We start from the raw sequence: 25188 nt of genomic DNA, 5'->3' as shown, positions 1-25188 counted from the left end.
TTCAATTCAGGAGCAATTTTAGACTCTTAAGATTGCAATGAGTCATAATTTAAATTGCACTATAATAACTATGTATGTCATTTAAGGTATTTAAGCTTTGTCAGCACTCCTCTGTCCTATCTGTAAAATGGGAGAGATCATCTTAATCCTTTAACCAGTTTGAATCACCAGTTGGAAGATGTGAAACATCCTTATTATTCCAAAAGGAAAGCACAGGGTGCTTTCTGCTAAGTGTTAAGAGCAGGCTTTGGAGGGGGTGGTCATCCTTCAAACCAATAGCATGTCTTTGTAAATGGGCCTCCTACTGAATCAAAGATTGTGCGGGTGCGGTATGATGAGAGCCTCCTTCAATTTCCTCCTGTGCTGCCAACTATTTAGTCTGAGGCTGTTTGCACTTCCTTGGATATAAATGATTTTATCTCCATTGCTGACAATGTTGAATTCAATGTCCTTCTTTTTGATACAGTATTTGCTGAAGAAATTGTATTGATTTACAGAGTCTCTCTTCTGTAATTCCCCTAGCATCTCAAGGCCTTTTAGGTTAACCAGTTTCTTTCAAACACCCTTCAAGACAAAAACATATTGGTTTTCAAAATCTCAGCAGGATCTGGCAATGCGGGAAGCAGTGTTGGCCTTAGTAATTAATAATTTAAGTTTATATAGCTCTCTTTACAAATTCAGTTCTAGCAGCATTTAACTTTTTATACCTCTATTTTTTTTCACCACCAATAGTTCTACTTTTTCATGATGTATTTACTTCAGATGTATAGGTGAAAGCAATGATTTATTTGTCTGAAGTAAGGAAGAAACAAGGGAAATTAACTCCCTCCACCCACTCCCCCTTTAGACAATCAATAATTCCTGTTCTCATCCAGGGTTTAATCATTGCCTGTCTGGATTATTGCAGACTCCTTCGTGGTCTTCCTATCTATGACCTCCCTTCTCACTAGAGAGTTCAAAAACTTCGGCTAAATTCATCCTGCTCTCCCCAAAATCCTATTACTAGTCTTCAAGTGTCTTTCTCACTTTTGGAGTTAAGTTTGAATTTCTTGATTGTGGTCAACCTAGTGGAAACCAATTTAATTTTCTTCCACCCTGAAGTCAGAGTGCTTTTTAGTTCATCCATTTTCTGTTAAGTCGTCAAAAGTTCTTTAAGAGAGTTTTCCAGATGGTTTGTTGAATGTGAGAAGTGACTTTTCAATCATATTCTGTTGGTAAAATGTGACTCTTAAGTGTGAGTTTAGCCCAGAAACTATATAATAGCCTTTCACTGTGTACATACTGTTGCCAATAATGCCAGCAACTCTGAGTAAGCATCTTAGCAGTATTGTAGGATGCTTTTTCACATTCACCATTCAAACTGGCATAACTCACATGGTTATGGTGACAGCTTGCTGTCTATAATATAGTCACCAAAGCTGCATTGTTTTGAATTGAAGCATCTTTTCCCCTGCTTTATGCTCCTCTGGGAATACTTTTGCATATTTTCACTTTGCTCAAAAATAAGGGGCAGGGTTATAGGTGACTAGAAAGATGAATTAGGAAAGGTAGGAATGGAAGAAAGGACAGAAGTGATGAGTCATATACCAGATACTCAGGAGCTGCCCTTGCAGGTGATGGGCAACCATCTAGAATCTTACAGACTCTACCAGGCTTGTTCTGGGCTATTTGACCTACACCCACTGATATTTCCTCTACGTTTTATTGATGAAACTACCTTTTTTGTGCTTTTAATTCAGTTCGTTTAATTAACAAATATGTAACAAGGTAGTAGTACCATGGTCCTCACGTTATTCTGAGAACTGGACTTGGAGTGATGAACAAGGCAGGTGGATTCTCTAATGGTGCTTGCTTTCTAGAGAAAGTTGGGAGTGGGATTGAAACAGAATATAAACATGTAAAATAACAAACATACATGTTGACTCAGATTGTGCTAAATACAAGGGAGGGAATAAAAATAAAGGAGGGTGTGCATCACAGAGTGACAGCAGAGATCTCCCTTAGATCATGTAGATAGAGGAGGCTGCTATGAATGGAAGAACTTTCAGCCAAAACCTGGGTGATGAAGGGTCTTCTGTGTGAAGAGTTGGAGGCAAAGCATTTCAGGCAGAGGGAGAAGAGAGCCAAAGGGCCCCATCAAGCAGGGGCAGGTGGGGAAGTTCAAGCATGTGGGCCACTGAAAGGAGTCTGGTTTTAGATGCAGTTGGAAGAATGTCAACAGAAGACTCTGGTAATCTGATTTCCATTTTAGAGAGATGACTGGAAGATGTATGGAGAATGAATTCTAGGAGAACAAGAATAAAATCAGTGTGTGCTTTTCCTCATCCATTGCTAAAACTTGACACCATTCCTAGACTATTGAACTGACTACCCATATTCATCAAGAGTTAAATTAATTCCTTTTAATTCCAAATATTGCAGGATATTGTACAGTTTCTCACGTGAGCGGGGGCTTTCAAAACCCTACCATGGGTGTTTGTTAATTAAGAGTCATGAGGTGGCTGGGGTGGCCTTGGAGGCTTCTTGCTTTTATCTGTTTTATTTACTTGGGCTTTGCTCTGCTTATGGTTTGGGTACACAGAAGTTTGTGATTAAAATTCATTTGGAAACCACGAGTGTTAAGATATTGTATATAGCCCCATACCTGGGTATCTTTTAAAGCTCATCTCTTGGCGCTCACTCCCTGGCACCTCATGCTCAATCCCCTCCTCTACACACAATTACATAGAGTCCACAGAATGTAACTTCCAATTTGGCACTTCTCTGCTTTGTACTTTCCGTTCTAGCTGGTTGGAATGTCTTCTCATTGGCAAATGCCTTTTCAGCCATTAAAACTCAGTGAAAACCTTTCTTTTATTCTTGTTCTTAGTTTGTTCCCACATAACACTTTGCAGGAATCATTGTACTAGAACTTATCTCTTTATAATCCAGTATTTTATTATTTACATTTGTGTCCAAGTTTTACGCAGTTCCTTGATGACAGGAGCGATGTCTTGTTCCCTTTTCCATTTCCATTGCCTTTAATAGTACCTAACACTTAGGAGCTGAAAAATATCATTGAATGAAATAATCATTTGTTTAGTATCTAAGTGAATAAAAGATCTAATCACTTAAGCATGTTTTTTATACCATCAAAGTGATAAAACTTGTTACCATTGGAATATTTATTTTTAAAGCCTGGGACCATACATAGAAGAAATGCAATGATAGGGACTATAAACAGGACAAAATTTTGAAGTAACAGTGAAGGTTATTGGTAGAAAATGCAAGCACTTAAAATTTAAAGGCTAAGGTTGTTATTGTCATTCCTGAGTAAGGGCCTCCATCCCAACTTATGCACCTATTTAGACAAACAAAAGGGAGTTGGGATTTGGCTTTTAATTGTATCCTTATCACTGTACCTACTGCATCTGTTAAGTTTGACAAATATCAACTAAGAAATAAATTTCAGCAAAGAAGTGTAAGACTTGTACATTGAAAGCTACAAAACATTGTTGAAAGAAATTGATGACCTAAATATATGGGAAGATATCCATTGATCATGGAGTAGAAAAATTTATACTGCTAACATGAAAATACTTCCCATACTGATATACAGATTTAATGCAATCCCTATCAAAATTCCAAAACCCTTTTTTTAAAGATGGAAAAGCTCTCTCAAAATACATATAGAACTGCAGAAGACCCAGAATAGTCAAAACAATTTTGCAAAACAAGAGCAAAGTTGAAGGACTTACACCTCTCAATTTTAAAACTTAATGCAAAGCTACAGTGATCAAAATGGTATTGGTATAGGAGAGACATGTAATCAATAGAATAGAATTGAATGTCCAAAAATAAGTCCATATATCTCTGATCAGTTGGTTTTCCTCAAGGATGTGAAAGCCCTTCAGTGGAGAAAGAATTATCTTTTCAACAAATGGTGCTTGGACAACACTGACGACGAAGTCATACCAAAGCGTCTCCTAACTGATGGAGACGGTGCTGGAGATGATCGGAGAATCAATCTGCTCGTGAAAAGTTTCACTAAATGGTGCAACTCCGGGTCCCAGGAAGAGGGATACAGTCAGTACCAACGTATGCTGAGCACACTGTCCCAATATGAATTTTCAATGGGCAAAACTTTGCTGGTATATGATATGAATCTTAGAGAAATGGAAAATTATGAAAAAATTTACAAAAAAATAGAATGTAGCATTGCTGGAGCACATGAAAAAATTGCTGAGTGCAAAAAGCAAATTCTTCAAGCAAAGAGAATACGAAAAAATCGCCAAGAATATGATGCTTTGGCGAAAGTGATCCAGCACCATCCAGACCGGCATGAAACATTAAAGGAACTAGAGTCTCTGGGAAAGGAACTAGAGCATCTTTCACATATTAAAGAAAGTGTTGAAGATAAGCTGGAATTGGGACGAAAACAGTTTCACGTTCTACTTAGTACCATCCACGAACTTCAGCAAACACTAGAAAATGATGAAAAGCTCTCAGAGGTAGAAGAAGCTCAAGAAAGCACCATGGAAACAGATCCTAAGCCATAAACAGACTAATGGTTCACCCTTCCCAAGAATGCAGAAATAACAACATGCTCCTAGTGTGTTTAGAATTTGTTGCGCTCTTGAGCTATTTAAAGTTTTGGCAGTGGACTACTTTGGTTTTAAATACTAATGCACAGTTCATTCCTATTTCTTTACGCAAAGGAAAAAAAACTTCAGTATAAATTTGTTTGTATTGAAATGTCTTTTTTATTCTTAAAAGGTAGGAAGCGATACCCAAAAATGTTTAATAAAATGTTTTCAAGCCAAAAAGAAAAAAAAATTAAGTTGGACCCAAACCTTACATTGTATACAAAAATTAACTCAAACTGGATCAAAGACCTAAATCCTAGAGCTAAAACTACAACACTCTTAGAGGAAAACAGGGTTAAATCTTCGTGAGCTTGGATATGGCAATGCATTTTTAGATAGGACATCAAAATTGCAAACAACAAAAGAAAAAAATAGATTTTGCTTCATCCAAATTAAGAACATTTGTACATCAAAGAAACTTTTCACTATCAGGGAAGTGAAAGACAACCCGCAGAATGGGAGAGAATATTTGTAAACCATATATCTGATAAGGGTTTAGTATCTACAATATAGAAAGATATCCTAAAACTCAACAAAAAGGCAGTCCAATTTTTGAAATGGGCAAAGGACTTAAATATACATTTCCCCAAAGAACAGATACAAATGGCCAATTAACAATGAAAGGTGCTCCATGTCATTACTCATTTGGGAAATGCAAACAAAACTACAATGAGATGCCAATTCCTACCCTCTAACGTGGTTTTAATTTAAAAACAAAGAAAAAAGAGGAAAGGAAAGGGAAATAAATATGAGTGATGATGTAGAGAAATTAGAATCTTCATACATTGTTAGTGGGCATATAAAATGGTACGGTTGCTCTAGACAACAGTGTGTCTCCTCAAAAAGTTAAACATAATTATTGTAAGAATCGGCAGTTCAACTCAGAGATATGCATCCAGGAGAATTGAAAACAAGTGTTCAAATAAAAAGCTTGTACATGAATGTTCATAGTAGTAGTATTCACAGTAGCAAAAAGTAGAAACAACACAAGTGTCCATCAACTGAGTAATGGATAAACAAAATGTGGTATATCCATAGAGTGTGATTCTATTCAGCCTTAAGAAAGAATGAAATGTTGATTCATGCTACAACATGTATGGAAATTGAAAAAATTATGCTAAGTGAAAAAATCCAGACATAAAAGGCTACACGTTATATGATTCACCACAGTCCCCCACTCACTATTTGTATGAAATGTCTGGAATAAGCAAATTCTTAGAGACAAAAGGTGGAGTAATAGTGGTTTCCAGAGACTGGGGGGAAAGGGAAAATGGGGAGTTAATGCTTAATAATTACAAGATGTATTCTGGGAATGATGAAATGTTTCTGGAATTAGATAATGGTAGTGGTTGTACAATGTTGTGCATATACTAAAAGCCATGGTGTTGTATACTTTATGATGGTTAGAAGGCATTTTTATAAGGAATTTTCTAAAGACACCATTCTCCTCTGATCTACATCTTCTTGATATTCCACAGTTGACCACTCGCTTGATCACTTCTTTTCTTCCTCCCAATGGAATCAGATTTGAATGGTGGGGACTATTTCTTAAATTCTCTGTTATCCTATCATTACTGATTTTTTTTTTTAATTTTCAAATGTGGGGAGGCATTTCAACACTTAAGAAAATGCTGTAGTTCAGTTATTAAGGTTATCAGTATCTCACTATATTTGGATTTTGGTGTGTTAGATGTTCTTAATTGGAGATAGGTCTAAAGTGAATTTGTGGATAGAGCAGAGGAAAAAATATTGGTAACTGCTTAAATATTGTTTTAAAACAATTGTAAAATTGTTTATATTGAATTTAACTGAGCCAGGGTTTTCATTTAGAAGTGAAAAAAAAAAAGGAACCGAAACTTTCAAATAAAACATAATGGGGCTGATCTTAACAATCAGATGGGAGTGAGGAGTTCACTTTTTAGAGGACCATTAACTCTTTCAAGTCACTAGAGTGTCATTTAGTGTATTGAAGCTGACAGGTAATAACACAATTTGAGCACAGGAGTGGTGGCTTCCCTAGTGATCAGCTGGCCCTGGCTGGTTTCCAGGACTGTGGAAGCTCAAAGAAGAGGGGCAAGCAAACCTGATCATAGCTCTGTCAACGAATTCTGTCTGTCTGACTGTGGCTAGGTAGATCTCCTCCACCCATGTAAAAGTCTGCTTCGCATATGTATAAGGTTTTCATAAGACGACTTGAGGTTGATCAGTATTACAATGGAAAAATAATAATACGAAAGTTCTCCATTATTATCAGCTAGTTTCTGTTTAAAAACAAAAGTTTTGGCACCACTGTCCTTCAGTTTCCATTGTGTTTTGTTATATAGAATATCATTTAATTTTTTTTTCACCTGACAAACATACTTCAAGTACTTATGTGAAGGCCCTTTGCTAAAATGCTTTTGGGAATGTGAAGATGAATATTTCAAGATCCCTTCACTCAAGGAGTTTTAAATTTAGTTGGAGCAATAAGCCATTATACTAATAACTAAAATACACAGAAATATATATTGATAGCTGTTAACTGGTAAGAGTCCAGGGATGTTTTTCAAGTAGAGATGGGACTCAGAGAGCTGCTAGAAAGAGAAGCATTAATAAGAAGCAGAAGTAAGTGTTTCTCTAATCACGACAAAAAGATAGGACTTGCTGAGAAATACCAAGTTGGCATTATAGAGAAAAGACAAAGACGTTTTTCCCTTTTCCCTTTAGAAAGCTATGACATCTTGAGGGCTGATAGCAAAATAACCCCAAAGACCAAACATTTTGGTAATGGTTGTGATACTATTTTTTGGAGAACAAGAGGTGATGGCCTCAGCTTAGACCCTAGAAAAAAGTGACAGAGGAAGGAATGCAGCACACCCTACCAGCCAAGTGACAGGAGTGGAAACCAGTCTACAGATGAAAAATTTAATAGCATATTTTCAAACCTTTGTGAAAATTCTGGATCATAATTTTTTACAGGCTATTTTGAAACACTGATTCATTTTTTATTCCAAAAGCATCCCATATTTACAAAATCCCCAAGAGGGAGTGGAGGAGATAATGAAGTCAATATGGCAAAATTCCATTAAATAATTATTTGAGGGATTAATGGAATAGCATACTGAGATGGCTGCTACATTTGTAGGAGACACACAGAAACAATGCAGTAAGGACCAGAGGTCTTACTTTGTAGGAGATTGGAGCCAGGATGCAAACAATCTCACTCTGTTAGCAGCATGTCTGTTTCACTGTCTCCAGTCCTAACATTATTTATTCTCTTCTCTATTTTTAGAAAATGTTTGGAAAAGTGGTTGCAGTATCTACACACATGGGAAAATAATATTTGTTGGAGTTGCAGTAGAAAGTTAGGTTGAACACCCGTTATATATGAATGCTTTTTCACCATTATGGGGCATTGAAGCATCTGAGATTCCTTTTTTTCCCCTTTCTCTGGTAGTGGATGGAATTCCTGTATAGCATTAGATAAATTGCAAACACTCAATTTTTTTTTCCAAATCTAGTTACATAGTACTGTCGGTACCTTTCAGTTTCAGGCAGAAAAATTTAATTAATGTGTTAAGAGAACTTTGATGTTCTTAGATTAAACGCCTATATATAGAAAGAAAAAAAGGATTATCAGCAATTATTTATCTAACCTTAATTAGGTGATTGAAAAAATAAGCCACTGGAAAATTAAACTACCATTTGGAGAAGCTGCATTTGTGTTTGTTTCTAAAGTGTTGTTTATGCTGTTTATTTTTCCCTCTTGGTAAATGTGTCATTATAAAAATCATTCAGAGTTGTGAGCCATTCCTAGGGGAGAATTAATTCACTGTATCATCAGAAGGGTTTATTTTGTTGTTACAGCTAGGAATCTCAATAAAGACTTGACAGAAGAATTGATATTGTGCTGGATCTGGAAGGATAAATGATAGTTAGACAGGGAAATCCAAGCATAGTCCGAGGCATGTTTGAAGGGCTAGTATTATCAGAACGCGGAAAGTTTGAAGAATGGCCAGAAGTTCAGCATGGCTGAAGTATGTGGGCAAATAGCAAGCGATTAGAGCTTTAAAATGCAAATTAGATTGATAACCAATATTAAAAGTCTTACATGTCTTGCTAATACACTGGGAGTTTATTTCATAGGCACGTGGCATAATTGAAGAATTAACTAGGGATGTGATCAGGTTTTAATTTAAAAATCTTAAGTATAGTGTCACTAGCATGGGTGGATCTGCCCACCCAAGAAAGAAGTCAGGAGGCTAGTGCTGTAGTCATGAAGGGTTTCATGATGATCCTTTGACCTAGAGGAGAGAGTCTAGAGATATTTACAAATGCCCAGAACTGACTAGATTGGGTGACCTTTTAAATTTGGAAGTGAAAAGATGCCAACTTTGAGAATAGAATGCAAAGTTCACTCAGTTGTTATAATTTTCTACCAAATTCTCTTGTCTAGATATGAAAATGTTAATAAAAGCAAGAGACACATACTGCTCATGTCTGTTGCCAACAGAATATCAACAAACAACACAGTTGGACCAGATGTAAAATCAACTGGAAATAAAACGAGGAAGCCAGTTGTGACTGTTATATTTTCCTAGTTCTCTTTCTCCTTTTCACACATCTGTCATTCTGCACTGTTGTTAAACAAAACAAAACAACAAAAAAAGAAAATAGGAGAAAGACGAACATTTTTAGTAGGATAAAAGCCAGTGCAATTTTTGTCTTTTCAAATAATTTCAGTAACTAAAAAGTCTTTCACCCTAAGGAAGTGAAATATTTCACAGTTATTTCCAGAATTAAAAAAGAACAAGTGATTGACTCAATTTCTTCCATTACTCTAAAGAAGAAATGGCATGGGGGTGGCAGGTGGTGAGAGTACAGAGCATATTCTACTCACCTGTCTTTTGGCCTCACTTTTGTTTGACTTTATGTGTCTGGGAACAAATTTTTTTTTCTTCTAGCCTAAATATTTGTTAATCATTGCTCTCTACTTTTCATTTTGCTTTCATATGATTTCAAAATTTTGTTAAAACCCTGTAATATAGAGAGGGAAGTTAAGGGTGCCTTTCCCAAGGCTACAAAGACAACAGCGAAGACAAGTGACTTATGTCCTAGAACAACTTGGAAGGAGACTTTGACTCTGCAGACGTCTAGACACTATGGCTTTTAAATAGTAATACCTGATTTTTGAAAAATGGTGTGTACTTGGCAGTGGGTGAGTCCATTTAAATATACTAACATTTGATATATTTTAATGACAAGAGAACTGTTGGATGAGTCTTGCTTTTCCCTTAGTTTGATTCAAGGTGTCACGAGTTTGGGACAATGCTTCCTAAGCTCTCTACCGAAAAGACTGATAGCATTGGAGAGTCATGCTGTTTTCTAGGTTTAATAAGGACATAGATGAATTGATCATTTACAAATACTGAAAAATTTTCGTTTAACTTTCAAAATCTATGAGACTTTGAATTCTGTAATCTATATAATACTATACTATAAGTATGCAAATTTATTTAATATGCAAATAGTAACTCTCACTAACTTTGAATGAGATTAAAGCTCCAGGGTGATGGGTAGATTGTTGTTGTCACATATCCCAGAGAAACTCAAGGTTTCTGTTCTTGTGGCACATGAACTCCAGTTTGAAAATAGTGATGAAGTCCTGCTACACTGCAATGTTTGGTAAGCTACTCAGAAGCAGAACAGTAGGTTGAATGGATTATTGTAGGGATCTGGTAAACACTGACCAGTCACTGTTACATTAACCTGCCCAGATTAACCTGCTTATATAATTGTATATTTCTTGGATTAAGGTATGATTTTACTCACTTTAAGTCAACTTACAAAGAGATAACTGTATACTGTTTACTGATACATCATAAAACAAAACAAACAAAGAACCAAAGAAAGAGGGTCCCTCCACAGAAAGCAGAAGATGTGAACAAAACAAGAAAACAACAACCCTTAGTGGTTGCATTATATCTAAAGAAAATTGTATAGACTCACTAACTTGGTACTACAACTCATCCTCCTAATCATCATCCCCTTTAAGGACTTGAGTGGGTCAGGTCCTGTTTAGTGAGCACTGTTGAACAGTTTATACACTATCTTAGAACATAATGTTATATGGTACATGTTGATAAGTGGCTTCTAAATTAAAGCACTCAAGAACCAATTCCCTTGACTGAGTAGCAATGGCGGTCTTGAGAGTGAAATTCAACATGGTGCCAGATTGCATCAGACATAACTGGCTGATACCACTAAAATCTCAAAAATGTACTAAATTTTACACTTTTAGTTTTAGGAGCAAAAAGTAGAGATTCCTAAAAGAGTAGAAATTATAAGTATCTTGATTGCTGGTGACTACCTTATCTTTTAAACCTATGATGTCTAGTCAAGCAAGAACATGATTGAATTTTGCTTCAGGAAGGATAGCAGATCACTTTTACCTTGGAATCTGATGATTCTTTTCCTGGCCTTTGACAAATATATACAGTGGTGGCTCTCATTTGGCTGGTAAAGACAATGGGCAGGTCTTGCGCTCAAATATCTCAGTATTTGGAGATGATAGTCTGCTTCACAAAGTACGTATATTTCTTATATTAACATGAGGTAAGCAGGGAAGCCCTATTTGTGTAGACCATGGGCCAGCAAACTACACCCTATGTGCAAAACATGTCCACTGCCCTTTTTTATACATGGTCTGTGAGTTAAAGAGTCTTGTCTACATTTTTAAACCATTGGAAAAAAGAATATTTTGTGACATGTGAAGCCTATATAAAATTACAAATTTTACGTCATTAACAATGTTTTATTGGAACAGAGCCATGCCCATTCATTCACATATTGTCTAATGAAATGTCTGCTTTCGCTACAATTGTGACAGAGTATAGCCCACCAAGCCCAAAATATTTACTCCTTAGCCCTTTACAGAAAAATGTGTTGGCCCCTGATGTATATTGATCAGAGAGGAATGGAAAAGGGAGTGTGATGCCTTCAAAATGATGATGGCTTCGGAGTGAAATTCACAAGGTCCTTTTATTTGCAGAAACAACTTTTTAAAAGGAACGTAACAAGTGGTCTCCCGAAGAGACCCGGTTCTGTCCTGGGTTTCCCGAGGGCCTTGTCAGTAAGAGCAGAGTGCTTTCTCCGATGATGTAGCTGAGAGTTCTATATTTGACAGGTGTTTTCTTTTTTTGTTTCTCCACACCATGGCATTAGTGCATTATTTGTCTTCTCAGCACACAAATGCAGATGTGAAACACAGAAATATAAAGCCTATCGATAGGCAGCTTTCTTGAAAGAGGTGGGAGTACAGAGTAAATAGGAAACCTCAATTTAGCATCCACAGCTGTCTTTATCAAAAACGATGCCCCAGGCATCAAATTTGACAGTTGTTGTGTCTGACATAGCTATTTTTATCTGTGCACATGCAGCAAGAATATGCCACTGATACGGCACACAAGGAGTTGTGCCATTACAGATTGTGCTGGAAAATATGTTTGGTTTAATGAACCTTGGAAACATTGTCAGAATTGGATAAACCAAAGGCAGGTTATTATTGTGACCAAAGGATATTCCATTTGCCAGTTGTTTTCATTCATTTAGTAGAAATATCACTGAACTAAGTGAAGCAATCAGTCAAAATGCTATTTGGTTCCACACAAACCACTATGTTTAAATAAATTTTCTGCTTTTAACTAATCATCATGTTATCCATTCAACTTTTGCTTCTAAGTACTCTAGTAAACCTAGAAAGGGGAAAATGGTCTGGGGAAGGGGATACAGTTTCAGGAGTTCATGGAATTCTTGCTGTACGTTGAAGAATGTTCATTGACTTCTTGATCTAGAAGAGAGGTTTCCAGCATCAGAGAAAAACATGAATACTGTCAGGGCTGGAAGGAGCCAATTGTAGTAAAAGGGTAAGGTGGCAGCTTAACTGGTACAAAGTTAGTTTGTCAAAAGAACTAGGGAAAAAAAATCTGTTGGATAAAAAACTATGAAGTCAGGTAATAGAAGCCCTGAAAAGTCAGCAGAGGAAGTCAGACATGTCTAAAATTAAAGTAGGAAATTGTTCCATACATCTGAACAAAAGTGGCATCAGATAAAAGCATTGTTTTGTCAGCAGGATGGGAAGGAACAGAGCACAGAAGTTTAAAATGGGGAGGGGGAACCTAACATTTGGGAAGACTAACATTTGGGAATCACGCATGATCGTTTTTTTAGCTTACATTTGTTATCTAAACATAGGATTCACCAGCAACAGATTCAAAACCACGAGTGAGTGACTTAAGAAGCCCCTGTTTTCCCTGTCACGTCGCTTCAACAAGTTTTGACTCCAAATATCCGCCCTTCCCAATGCAAGTCTGTATGTTCACCAGGTCCTTACCTACTCACCCTCCTCTCCATTTTTTCCTGCCCTCATGTCAGAAAACACAGTTGTGACTAAGTACCTCTTTGCCTAGCCCCTTCTATTTGCTCCCTTTTATAATCTGCAGTGGAGTTTTAAAGGATGTATTAGTCTGTCCACGGTTTTGAATGATGATCTTGTTGGCTTTTGAAATTACTCAGGAGTCTTTGGAATTGGTTGTAATCATAGTCGAGTAGAGGCTCAGTTCTGCTGACCTTTCAGTGACACATCCAGAAACACTTGCAGAGAGGTGGAACTTAAAACATGAAGGAGATATGAAAGCAAGAGGTGAAGTAAAAGATGTCTGGACAGGCTTGCTGGAAATTTAAGTTTCCATTGGCAGAAGAACTAGGATATTTGGGAGACATTATTTGTCAGGAAGAGAAAGAGTAGTTTATTTGAGGCACTCTTTTTTGAGGTGGCAGGAGGAGACTGTCTAAACATAGAGATCCCTGCTGTGATATAGCTAGGTCTGGAGTCAGAGAGCCGGATGGGAGATGCCATTTTGGGGTTTACCCACTTGGTGACAACGGTGTGGTCTTTAAGATGATGCTACTTTTGGATGTAGATAATACAGGGGAAAACACTGGAGAGGAGCAACATCTAGAGAAGGAATATGAAAAAAGAAAAACAGAGAAAGAATGATAAATGGAGTAGTCAAAGATGTAGGGAGCATTTTCAAAGATAATACTAATTGATTTACTTGGTATAGATTAAAAGACAAATAGCTAGACATAGATAAAGATATTTTTTTTGTTTTCAAAATACAGAACTAAACATATTGTGGCTCGAGTACACCATTTGTGGCTTGCCTATTGACTTGGTCACTTTTTTCCAACACTTGGCAAATTACTCTGGTAATGAGGACATCCAATCTTTTAAATGTTTACCAAGGAGAAAGTAGTAACAACTCACAATAATATGCTCTTACCCTATGTAAATAATCTTTATTTTATAGCTTTTAGTGTGCATAATACCAGAGAGGTGTTATAGTCAACATTTTTAAATGAGGAAATGAGATTAAGAAATGTAAATATGGTGGTAAATACTTTCCAATGCTTAGATTTAATCTTAAAATCGAAAGAAGTAAAGAACACAATATATATAGGTATGATTCAGGCCAGGGATATTTTCAAGACGTACTAACAAAACTCCTAGATGTCGCTTACTTTAGTGGTGCTATTAAGTAGTTCTCCTGATATTTCTGTTTGCAGAGTAAGTCCTATACAGCATCTGATGTTTTCCTCTGAAACAGACTAAGTCCAGCTTCCATTTTAAAAATAGCTCTATTAAAGATATGCCTGTGTCCTTGTGGGGTTATTGTGACTAAATCACTCTTTAACCAATTTCATGATTTTATTTCCCATACTTTTAATTTTGTGTGTGTGTTTTGTGTTTTAAGGGCCCCAAGATATCTGTATGCAGTATACATCTGAAAGTTAAATTACCATCTTTCTTATCTTTTATTTTTTGTCCTTCTTTGAACAAAAGGCTTATTTTATGGTCAAATCAATTTGAAATCTTTGAGTATGAAACTTATCTCACTGACATGAACATAAAAGATACTATGGAAATATTCAGTGATTCTATTATAGCCGCTTAGAGAACAGAAATTAGATTTGAACTGTAATGAATATTTTTTGTAATATGTGCTAACAATAGTTTTCATTAGCTTAAGAATGTGGATCGAATTTGACCTATTTTAGGAGCGAGTTTTTTTATCTTATGGAGTTATGCTGTTTCTGCCTTTGTTCGCTTTGCAAGAGGTATTTTTTGTAAATGAAAACCATTAATTTTTTCCTTTATTCATGTGTTTGAGTGTGTGTATGTTTGTAATTTTCACTCAAGGAGTTATCAAAAACTTGACAGTGTAACTTTGAAATACATCATTGTAAAATCTTAAAGTTGAAATGAGTTTTGTAGAGTATGTTGTCCAAAATGCTTATTTTACAAATGAGACTATTGAGATGTGGAGTAAGAGGCAGAATGTGTTCATAAAACCAATAGCCAAACCGGGACACAATGATAGCTTCTCACTCCCAGCCAAGTACTATTTTTTTGTACAATAATAATAATAATTTTTTAAAAATCATTTTTACGGCCATTCACACCCTATAGAGATGGTGGAAAGGTATGTTCTTCCCAGCCTTTTTTCTTTTTCTTTTTCTGGTTACTCTGGTATACAAGGTATACCAGAGTATACCTTTCTGGGTGGAGTTCATAATCAACTCTTTAGTTTGTTCACTTTGATTAATGTTAGTTTGGATATTTTCTATAGATTAAATAGGAACATTGAATTTGTTTTAAAAGTGAGTTGTTGAATCCTTCCATTAGGGTCTGTTCCCTTCATTAGGGGCTGTCAAGTTAATTAGAATATATACTTTTATTTGCCTTTCAAGGAGCCTACCAGTTTTTTTTATCTTCTATGTGATGGAAGGTTAAAAAAAAAAACTCTTTTAATTTTATTCATTTATAGAACATGACCAATGAGAGTTAGACATATTTTGGTTGGAAGAAAGCATCCTTTTCCAACACAATAAAATAGATTTTATCATCTGTTGATAAACTACATTTTAAAAATTAAATTTCAATAGTCAAGGACTTGATACTATCTCTGATAATAGCAAATTAAATAATTTGGGCAAAACTTCCAGCTGAAATAGATTTTAAAGAGCTAGAACATACTGGTTAAAAATATTAAGAAAATACAAGCAATACTAAATGAATAATAATAGTAAATAAAAATATAGTGATAATTGCCAGATTAAGACCCAGAAGATGTTATCAATTCAGACATTTAGCTTTTTTTAGGGATTTTTTTGTCAGCTGATTAGCAGACTTCTTGAGGTAAAGGTACTCCCAGGACAGAGTGGAGGGCTTTAAGTGAGATGTCATCATGCAGTTTTGGTTGGACTTGAGTAAGAAGAATGAACCAGAAGTAAAATAGACTTTGAAAAAAACATCAGACTAGCTTCAGAGCTTTAGAGTGGTAAGAAAAATTTCAATGCTGAATTTGGATTAAGATGATCTGGGATTGTGACATAGGTACTTTGCAAAACTATAAAACATCATTTCTGGAGAATTACCATATCATATTTGTGATATATATATATATATATATATATATATATATACACACACACATACATACATTTTATGTATATGCAGTATTTGAGACATACCAAAAATTATTTGTTTATCTAAAACTCAGTCTTAACTGGGAAACCTGTATTTTATCTGATAACCCTATTCTTCAGTCTTATGAAATCCAGGGAACTGATTTGTTAAAATCTACCCTTAATGCTCAGCAGCCTCTAGACAACTGCACCACATCTGAAAGAAGGAAAATTACATTTGCTTGAAACTTTTTGTATTTCTGCAGAGGCATCAGAACATTTCAGAATGGATATATTGACTCTGATTTCATTTGTCTAAGTAGATAAATCCTCGGTATTGAACTTGCCTCCATCAGAATGACAGTACTTCTTCTTTGATTTAATTTACTGACCCCCTCCATCTCCTAAGGAAAACAAATATTTAAACAGAATAATATGAAGGTAATCCAGGTCATCTTATTTTAATAAGGCCTTCCAGGTCAATTTTTAACAAAAATATTACCCTAAACTGACCATTTCCTCTCTTTCTAATGCATTAATTTGACTTGACTTCTAGAAACATTGGAGAATTGGGGAAGGAATTGATCTTTTATATGAGAACACAGTGATAACATTATTTTACTTGTCCCTTACTAACACTATAGTTTTTGTTATTATTTTTCTTTCCCATAAAATACTTGATAGAGCCATACAAAGAGACATCACTAAAAAGGATCAAGAAGTATAGTCCATATCTATATTGCTTAGAATGACACAAACCAATTAATTGGCCATTGCCATTTTGCCTCAAATTAGTACTATTAAGAGCCTCTGAAAAAAATCTACACTAATTGGAATTTTTTGGTTTAATTAAACTCAACATTGAATTAGGAACCAAAGTTTGCAGCTTTAAGGACATAGCTGGGACTAGTGTCAACATAGTTGTTTGCATTTAGGTAGATTTTCTTAGGAATCCATTATAAAGGCTGAAGAAAATGCAAAGGAGTAATGATGATGATGCTTATTTTGATGTTGGAGAGTAACACCACCATGTTGGATACTAAGACCACTACGGGCTTAGACAATGCTGTCTCAGCACTTTAAATATATTTTCCTCATCTTCATAAAAGCAGTACAAAGTTAGGGATTATTACCTTCCATTTTACAAATAAGGATGTGAGACTGCAAGGCTAAGCATCTCAGCCAAATTCTTATCTGTGTCATTATCTGCCCTAAGTCACCTTCTGACTGAAAATACTAAGGAATTATTCATAATATAAGTGAACTAGATAAAGTCACTATTTGTACTGGTGCTCCTGGCTTTTATTTATGTCTTTGTTGTACATTTTTCAATGTTAGATTTATAATCCTCTACATGGTTATACAGCATTTAGGAAAATATACATTCAAGTAAATAAAGTAACACAACTAATGGCTAATAAATGTTCCCAAACAAAAACCCTGAATAAAGATTATTCCTAATTTGCATGTGAATTGGTTGCATGCAAATGAGTGTTCTTAAGGCACTTGAAGATTGTTTGTCCTTTAAAGTAGGTTAACCATTCCATCTTGTTTCTCTTACATTGTCCAGTGCACGTTGTCTTCTTTGATGCTACAAAGGTAGCGTCTAGAGGACATTGGAGCAATAGCCCAGGGCTCTAGAGCTACTCTTCACTGTGGATCTTGGGTTTTCTAGTGAATCTCTTCCCCCTCTTAAGACTTCTCTTATCTCACCTGAGAAATGAAATAATTGTCCTAAAGTAAGTGTTTCTAAGTATTTTTAAAACTATAGTAATATTTGTTTAAATACAATTTTATGAAAAATTTCCACATATAAGACAGATTAAAGATAGTACTACTTTTAAGGAAGTGTGGCTAGGGAAGCCTTGACATTAAGGTGCCCTGGGTGGTGCTTGCTTGCATGTGCTCTCTCTCTCTCTCTCTCTACCCCCCGTCTCTCCACACACACACAGAATTAAACAGGCAAGAAAGACTTTATTACTATTTCAACAGGGGTCAAGACTATTGCCATAGGGGAGAGAGACATCAATGTTAGACCCCTACCTTCCCACAGAGACTATGAGAGAGTGTCCCTGTCTTTGTGATTATATTTCAAAGGGATAACTAAGGGACAGAGACAATGTATAGTTGCAGATTTTCTGAAGAAAAAGCTCTACAAAGTGGGAGATAAATGCAAAGGAGTAATGATGATAATGATGCTTATTCTGATGTTGGAGAGTAACACCAACCATGTTGGATACTAAGACCACTACAGGTGGCTTTTTCAAGTTTACTGAAAGGGAACCGTAAAGCCCTAAAATGTACATGTACACACACACACACACACACACACACACACACACACACAACAGTATAGTCCACAAACCTCCAGCCTTGATGTTTTCTAAGACTTCTTCCCCTGCCAACAGCCTATGAGCCTGTGAGTCCTCATCTATATTATCATAAATTCTAAGTTAATCAAAATTAATGAGTTTATATGCCACCTGTAGTTAGATTCCCTATAATTCCATGTTTAGTTGCACTGATTGATTTTTATGTATTATATAAAACTTAGCACCCTTATTTTAATAAGTTTGTAATTGATTATTTCTTGAATTGTCTAAATGTTATAAATAAAATTACCATGAACTGTTTGTTGCTTATATGACATCCTCATATTACTATCATACCCTCCCTGTGGTACCTGGATACCTTCATATTACTTCAGTGTTTCAGAAAAATTTAAATTCTAAGCAGCATGAAATCCTAAATCTATGGTTCCCACGTCAATTATAATTTAGTCTCTTGGCACATCTGGTTGTAGTATTTTCTATTACTGTATAGACTTATATTTATGCCTTAATATATATTTGCCTTACAGCCCAGTTATGATTCCTATGAGGGCCATAACTTTACATTCCATGATGCTTGTTTTAAAATTCTCAGCCATAAAATCGCATTAATATATTTTCTGTTGTTGTTTCCTCCCTTTGTTTTAAAGAATATGTAATGGTTATGTGTTCGTCTTTTCCTGCTTCATACCAAAATGTATTCCAGAATGTGATTCAGGGTTATATTTGAAATTCTCACCTTCATAAGTAAATACATGTGATTAATCCTGAGCGACATGAGGGCCAACCTGCAAGAATAATTTTACATAGGTCACACATAGGGCAATGCTTTCATTCACTCAGAAAATCTGTTGTGAAAGCAAATATTTAGAGAGTTAGCAAAAAAAAAAAAAAAAAAAGTCCCTCCCCTTGAAGAGCTGCTGTGTAGGTGAGGTATTCTAAATAATCAAAACCAATGCAAGTAAATGGTAAGAAAAACATTGTTATTTGGGGAGGTATGATTTACGCCATGCCTCTCAAACTTCAATGTGTCTGCGTATCCTTTTGCGATCTTGTTAAAATTCAGCTTGTGATTTAATAACTGTGAGTAGGACCTGAGACTCTGCATTTGTAACTGGTCTGGGTGAACACGCTCAAAAATTACCACAGTAGTACTCCCTGGTGTGTTACGGCTGGCTAGGTACACTCACTTATTTGTCTACATGGCCCTGGTCATTGGAGTTTGTCTTAACTGCTAAGATTTCCAGATAATTAATCTACATTCTGCCTCCAAGTAGGTCTCCAGCCTAATCTACCTTCATTTTTGTGTGTGTGTGTGACTGGTTTTGCTCATGTACGCTCTCTCCCTCACTCTCTCACATAGCTCTACCTTTTTTTCTCATTGTGAGCAGACACTCCTGCCTCCAAAGATAAATCTGACCCCCAACTTCCTACCCCATCTTCAGGGGACCGCATCTGTCTTACAAAGTGTTTCAAGTACCTAGCCCTGTGATCACTGACCGAGATGACTTAATATTCCCCTCAGCTTCACTAAACTTTAGACAGGCTTCTTCTTGATCATAGCCCCTGATCTCTCTTTTCTTAGAACTTTTTCTTTAGGCCTTATAATTGTAGAGACCTGAGTCAATATAGCAGTATGCAGAGGAGGTGCAACTAAGGGAAAAATCATGCTGACATGCTATTTCTCATCTCCTAGCCAAGTACAATCAAAGAAACAAAGTTGAGTGAAGAAGAGTAGCAAACAGGAACTGCCATCAGTTCACAGTTCGGGGATCCTGTGACCTAAGCCACAGTGCCACTGTAAATCTTGAAAATGGAGGTGAGATTAACACCCAGGGCAACACACACACACACACACACACACACACACACACACACACATCCCCACACACCCACACACACCTATCACCACCACCACTACCAACAACAACAACACATGGAGAATATATGTGAGTATTCAAAGGACAGATTATAGGACTTCAGAAAAAAGCGACAGCAAATTTAGAGCAATATATAGATGAAAGCTACATTAGAACAACAACAACAACAAAAAAACCAGACATAACTGGAAGCACAGTCAGGGACATGATAGACAGATAGAGGAGATTATAAAAAATAAAATGAGAAAGACCATAGATACCCTCAAAATCTCTTTAGAGAAAAGGTATCAAAGGCATAAAATAGATACATATAATAAGTGATGTTCCTAAAGAAGATAACAGACTAAATAAGATTGATCTATTAAAAATAGATAGTATTGATATTTGCAATGATATAGTAAAGATTGACTTGTTGAAATAGTTGATGCCACAAATTTAATTGATTTCCTATGTCTAAGCAATACTCTGATGAAATTACTGTTCTTAAAATATAAAACAGAATCTATAAAAAGTATACTTGAAGATTATGTATATTCATGTGTGTTGTAAATAAAGATTTTTAAAAACGCTAAGGTAGGAAATAAAGTATCCAGGATCTCATTTCTAGGTGAGAACAGTAGAGGACAAGATGATGAAATCCAGCCACCTGAAGGGAAGACTGAGGAATTTAGGGATGGAATAATCATACTGGTAAGACTAGATATAGGCATGGATTCATTTAAATAGGGAACAAAGAAAAAAATAATTGAAAAATTACAGTTATAGAATAGGGTATAATTGTACTAAATCTTGACAATGTGTAAATACTATAGAGGATGGTAGAGTTTGGGAAGAATTTTCTCATCTTTCAGAACAGAGAATCAATATGGTCTGAAGTTGAACCTATGATTAAAATAATGATTCTTATGTCTTAGCATTTAACATAGTCTTTCTTAATGTTAGAATTATATTTTAGATGTATTTCTGATGTAGTAAAGCTGCATTTCTCTGATTCTCAGGTTTCTTTAATTTCATGTGAATTTATTTTTATGTTAAAATAGTAAGATACATTAATTTTATTATAAAATTCCATTTTATGAATACCTTTTCCTATATCTATTTATCCTTTTAGTGTACCAAGGTGGGTCCACTCTGATGGAAGGGGTATTTTATCACGGATAGAGTTGCTTGCACAGGGTGCTAATAAAAAGCAAACTAACTTTATTTGATTTTATTGAGGTTCCCAAATTCTCTACAATCAGTGTACTCCCTTATTGCCTATATCCAGAGTAGGGTACTCTCATAGCCTTCCCTTTCCTGCCACATATGATCTATGGCATCATTGATCTTTCTGTTTCCATTAATGCTTAGAAACACATTATCAGACCTTAATAATGCTTTCTTTTTTTTTTCTGGGTGGTACAATTTGGAGATTAATTTTTAATTTCTTTGTTTACTTCCATGTATGGCTTAGTCTTTTATAATGATCTACATCATATGTCAAATAAAATAAAATCATAATTCTTTGATAAAGGAAATTAAATACCATATTTTCAAGTGCCACAAGTGGGAATTGATGGCATATGTCCTTGTATGGGTATTCAATTAAAATAAGCAGTTTTCTTTGGTCTATGACAGTATGCTGCTATGTGACCTCAGTTTATTAGAACAAAAGACACATGTTGGAAACAGAATAAATATATTCTTCCCCATATAATTTGATTGTACACACCTCCACTCAGTATTTTAAAAGTATATTCATAAAAGTTTCATTTGTTTCTATCTGACCTCCAATTTGGAATGTATATATCATACAGCATGTAAAAGGCTACCCATTAAGATATGGGCAGAAAATATTGGCAAATATGTTTCTGTTTATACTCTGTCATTTCTGAATTTCTACTTTGGAGTATATTTTGAAATATGAACTCCATATTAATACAGATATATATGTGTGTGTGTGTGTGTGTGTGTGCAAATATAATTATGTGCACATTTGTGTGGGGGCATGTGTATATGCATGCATCTGTGTACCTAAACACAAACTTTATAGTGCTAATAAATTTTTAGTAGTGGAGTACATCATCAAAAACATTTTGAAAACTAGCACTTGTGTTATATGTTATATCATCGTTATATTAGGAAAAAATCTAATATTTGCCTGCCATAAAGCTCTTTTTAAACTGTGTTGTGATGTTTTCTCTTTACCTTTAGGTCCTAAATTTGTGATATTTCAAAGCCATGTCTGCTCTTAGCTCATTAAATTGCTCATTCAGAAAAAAATTCATTCACATTCAAGTTGTAAACTAGTATGCCTGAAGTTGCTACTCTCAAGCTTGGATATCTTTCTGGTAATTCCTGACATACCAAATTACTTGAAAATTTTATCCCTATATCCAACGCGTAAATGCAGATTACATTTCCAACATGTTTTCATGCTTTCCAAAATATAAAGAAAATAGGATGTCTCAGATCCTGATCTAGAAGATCATATGAAGTTTAATTTGTTTTGCTTCAGTTTTAATCTGTCTTCTCAGTTTGGGTATTTTCTGTGTTTCTTCTTGAATTTTATTACTGTCCTCTCTGGGGTCTTGATTTGGATACCCGTGAATTCTCTTGTCTCCATTCCAGTCACATCTTGCTACCTTTCCCCTTTTAAGTCATCCTAGATTAGGTCCTGCTAGATTGTTATGCCTTAGAATAGGAGATACATTGTCCTCTCTCAAATTTAAAGCTCAAAGATCTGAAAGCATAGTATTACTAGGATGCAATCATAATTATTCTAATAATAATTATTAGAATAAATGTAGTAATACTTTGTAACCCTAAGTAATAGTCTTCTCATAATGACTCCAAAATATTCCTTTATAGCTATCTGGTCTAATTATTCTATGGAATATTTGCACTTGAACAGAAACTTATCAAATAGAGCTACTTTTTGAAAAAGAAGTAAAAACTCAGTAAGAACCTCTTTCCTTTGAAGAAAGTTCAAAGTCCTGATAAAGGTGATATGTGATGATTCTAATTGCTGGATGTGAATTTATTGCTTCACATGCTGGCTACTAACGGCTTTGAAGTCTTCTCCAATCTAAGAAACAAAAATATCTACAACATTTTCATTAATTGAGTTAGCAAACAGACATTTACATTTATTTTTATTTAAAAAAACTTGTCTCAGAGAAAGCGAGACGGCTTTGCCTCCTACAGGGAATAATTCAACCTGTGTGCAAATGATTGTAGGGTTTTGTAAATTTCTCTTAACAGTGATCCTTTCCAAATTATTTTATATGAAAACACATCATCTCAAAATAGATAAATGAAGAACTCATTAGGATTATGTACAAATTAAGAAAATTCTAAATTTTCATAATCCATGAAAAGTCTATAAAACCTATAGAATCATTTATAGAATTTTATAGAAGGAAGAACGTTATACGAAATGTTTCTATCAAAGTCTTGTCAAATTAAGTGCCACAAACTACCAGTCTGTTCGTGGAGACACAAGAAGTCCAGTTCAATTGAAATGAATGAGTTTAGAGAGTTACAGCAACAAACCAGATGTTTGACAGGCTTCTGGTTTTTTGGCATATTTGATCAGTCAAATAAACCAGTTCTGAGGCTAATTATGATACAGATATCATAAGTGATATAGCATGACAATATTTTGTGGCCAGTTGCCTGATGTTAAATGTGAACTGGTACATATCCTTGACTCAGAAACACTAGCAATTTGACAGTATAGTGGTTTAAAGCGTAGCCTCGCATTAGACAAACCTGAGTTTGAAATATAACTCTGGTACTTCCTTACTGTGTGACCTTACAGAAATTGCTCATTTTTTCCCGAAGAATCCTCCTAAAAGGGTTGTTAGGAGGATTATTTTATCTAGTAAACTTAATTACTTTTTTTGCAACTTTACACTGCCCTCCCTATGCCATTGTCTTCTGACTTTATGTTGCTACTTACTGACAGTGGGTTTGGACAGTGGGACGTGGGCAGCAGTGACAGTGTGTCCATTCTAGGCAAAGGCCTTACGGGACATCATGTTTTACCTCTTACTCTCGTGCATTCCTGCTATTCATCTTGAGAAAAAAACATGATCCAGGTAGCTTTTGGTCCAGGTAGAATGAAAATCATGCAGAACAGAGACCTAAACTCAGTCCTCAGCCTTGTGCCTCAAAACATAAAATATAGCTTTTCCCTGCTGAGTAGCTACCAACTCACATTTAACTACCAGAGTTAAATGCCTGTGTAAGTCAGTGAGTTCTGGTGCTGTTTATTATACAACATTATTGCAGTAAGAGCTGACCAATATACTTTTTTTTTTTTGACCAATACACTTTTTTAAAAAAGATTTTATTTATTTTTGCGAGAGAGAGAGAGAAGAGAGCATGAACAGGGGGCAGGGACAGAGGGAGAAGCAGGCTCCCCACTGAGCAGGGAGCCCGACGTCGGGCTCGATCCCAGGACCCTGGGATCATGACCTGAGCTGAAGGCAGATGCTTAACCAACTGAGCCATGCAGGCGCCTGACCAATATACTTTTAGAATGGATATATGTTATTTAACGTAGTCCCTGTACATTGTAAAAGCTCAGTAAATACCAACAATTTTAATTATCACTCTTTTGCCTGGTTTATAATAACAAATGAAACTTACTGTCAGGAAATGATCAGCTCTTTTATGAGCTTACTGATGAATATGACTTCCAGAATACTTTCCCAACTTCATTTCCATTCCATGTAGTTGATAAATTAAAATGTAAATATAACTGTTGGTTTGACACAGACTTGAGCCCACTTTTTATCTGTGGGACTTTATATATTCGGTCATTCAGCTAATATGTATGGACAACTTATTATGTTTCTT

At 35.5% G+C, this 25188-nt stretch overlaps 1 pseudogene; it reads left to right on the top strand.

Annotated features, from left to right (window-relative positions):
* Positions 1-4059: 4059 nt before the first annotated feature.
* LOC114218194 (THO complex subunit 7 homolog pseudogene) lies at positions 4060-4538 on the top strand (annotated as a pseudogene).
* The last annotated feature ends 20650 nt before the right edge of the window (positions 4539-25188 follow it).

Source organism: Eumetopias jubatus, unplaced genomic scaffold, assembly GCF_037043125.1.
Source record: "Eumetopias jubatus isolate StellerSeaLion01/CBP00866 unplaced genomic scaffold, mEumJub1_p1.0 scaffold_15, whole genome shotgun sequence".
In the NCBI taxonomy this organism is placed as follows: domain Eukaryota; kingdom Metazoa; phylum Chordata; class Mammalia; order Carnivora; family Otariidae; genus Eumetopias; species Eumetopias jubatus.
The sequence above is the reverse complement of the archived record's forward strand: the minus strand, read 5'-3'. Positions and strand labels throughout refer to the sequence as shown.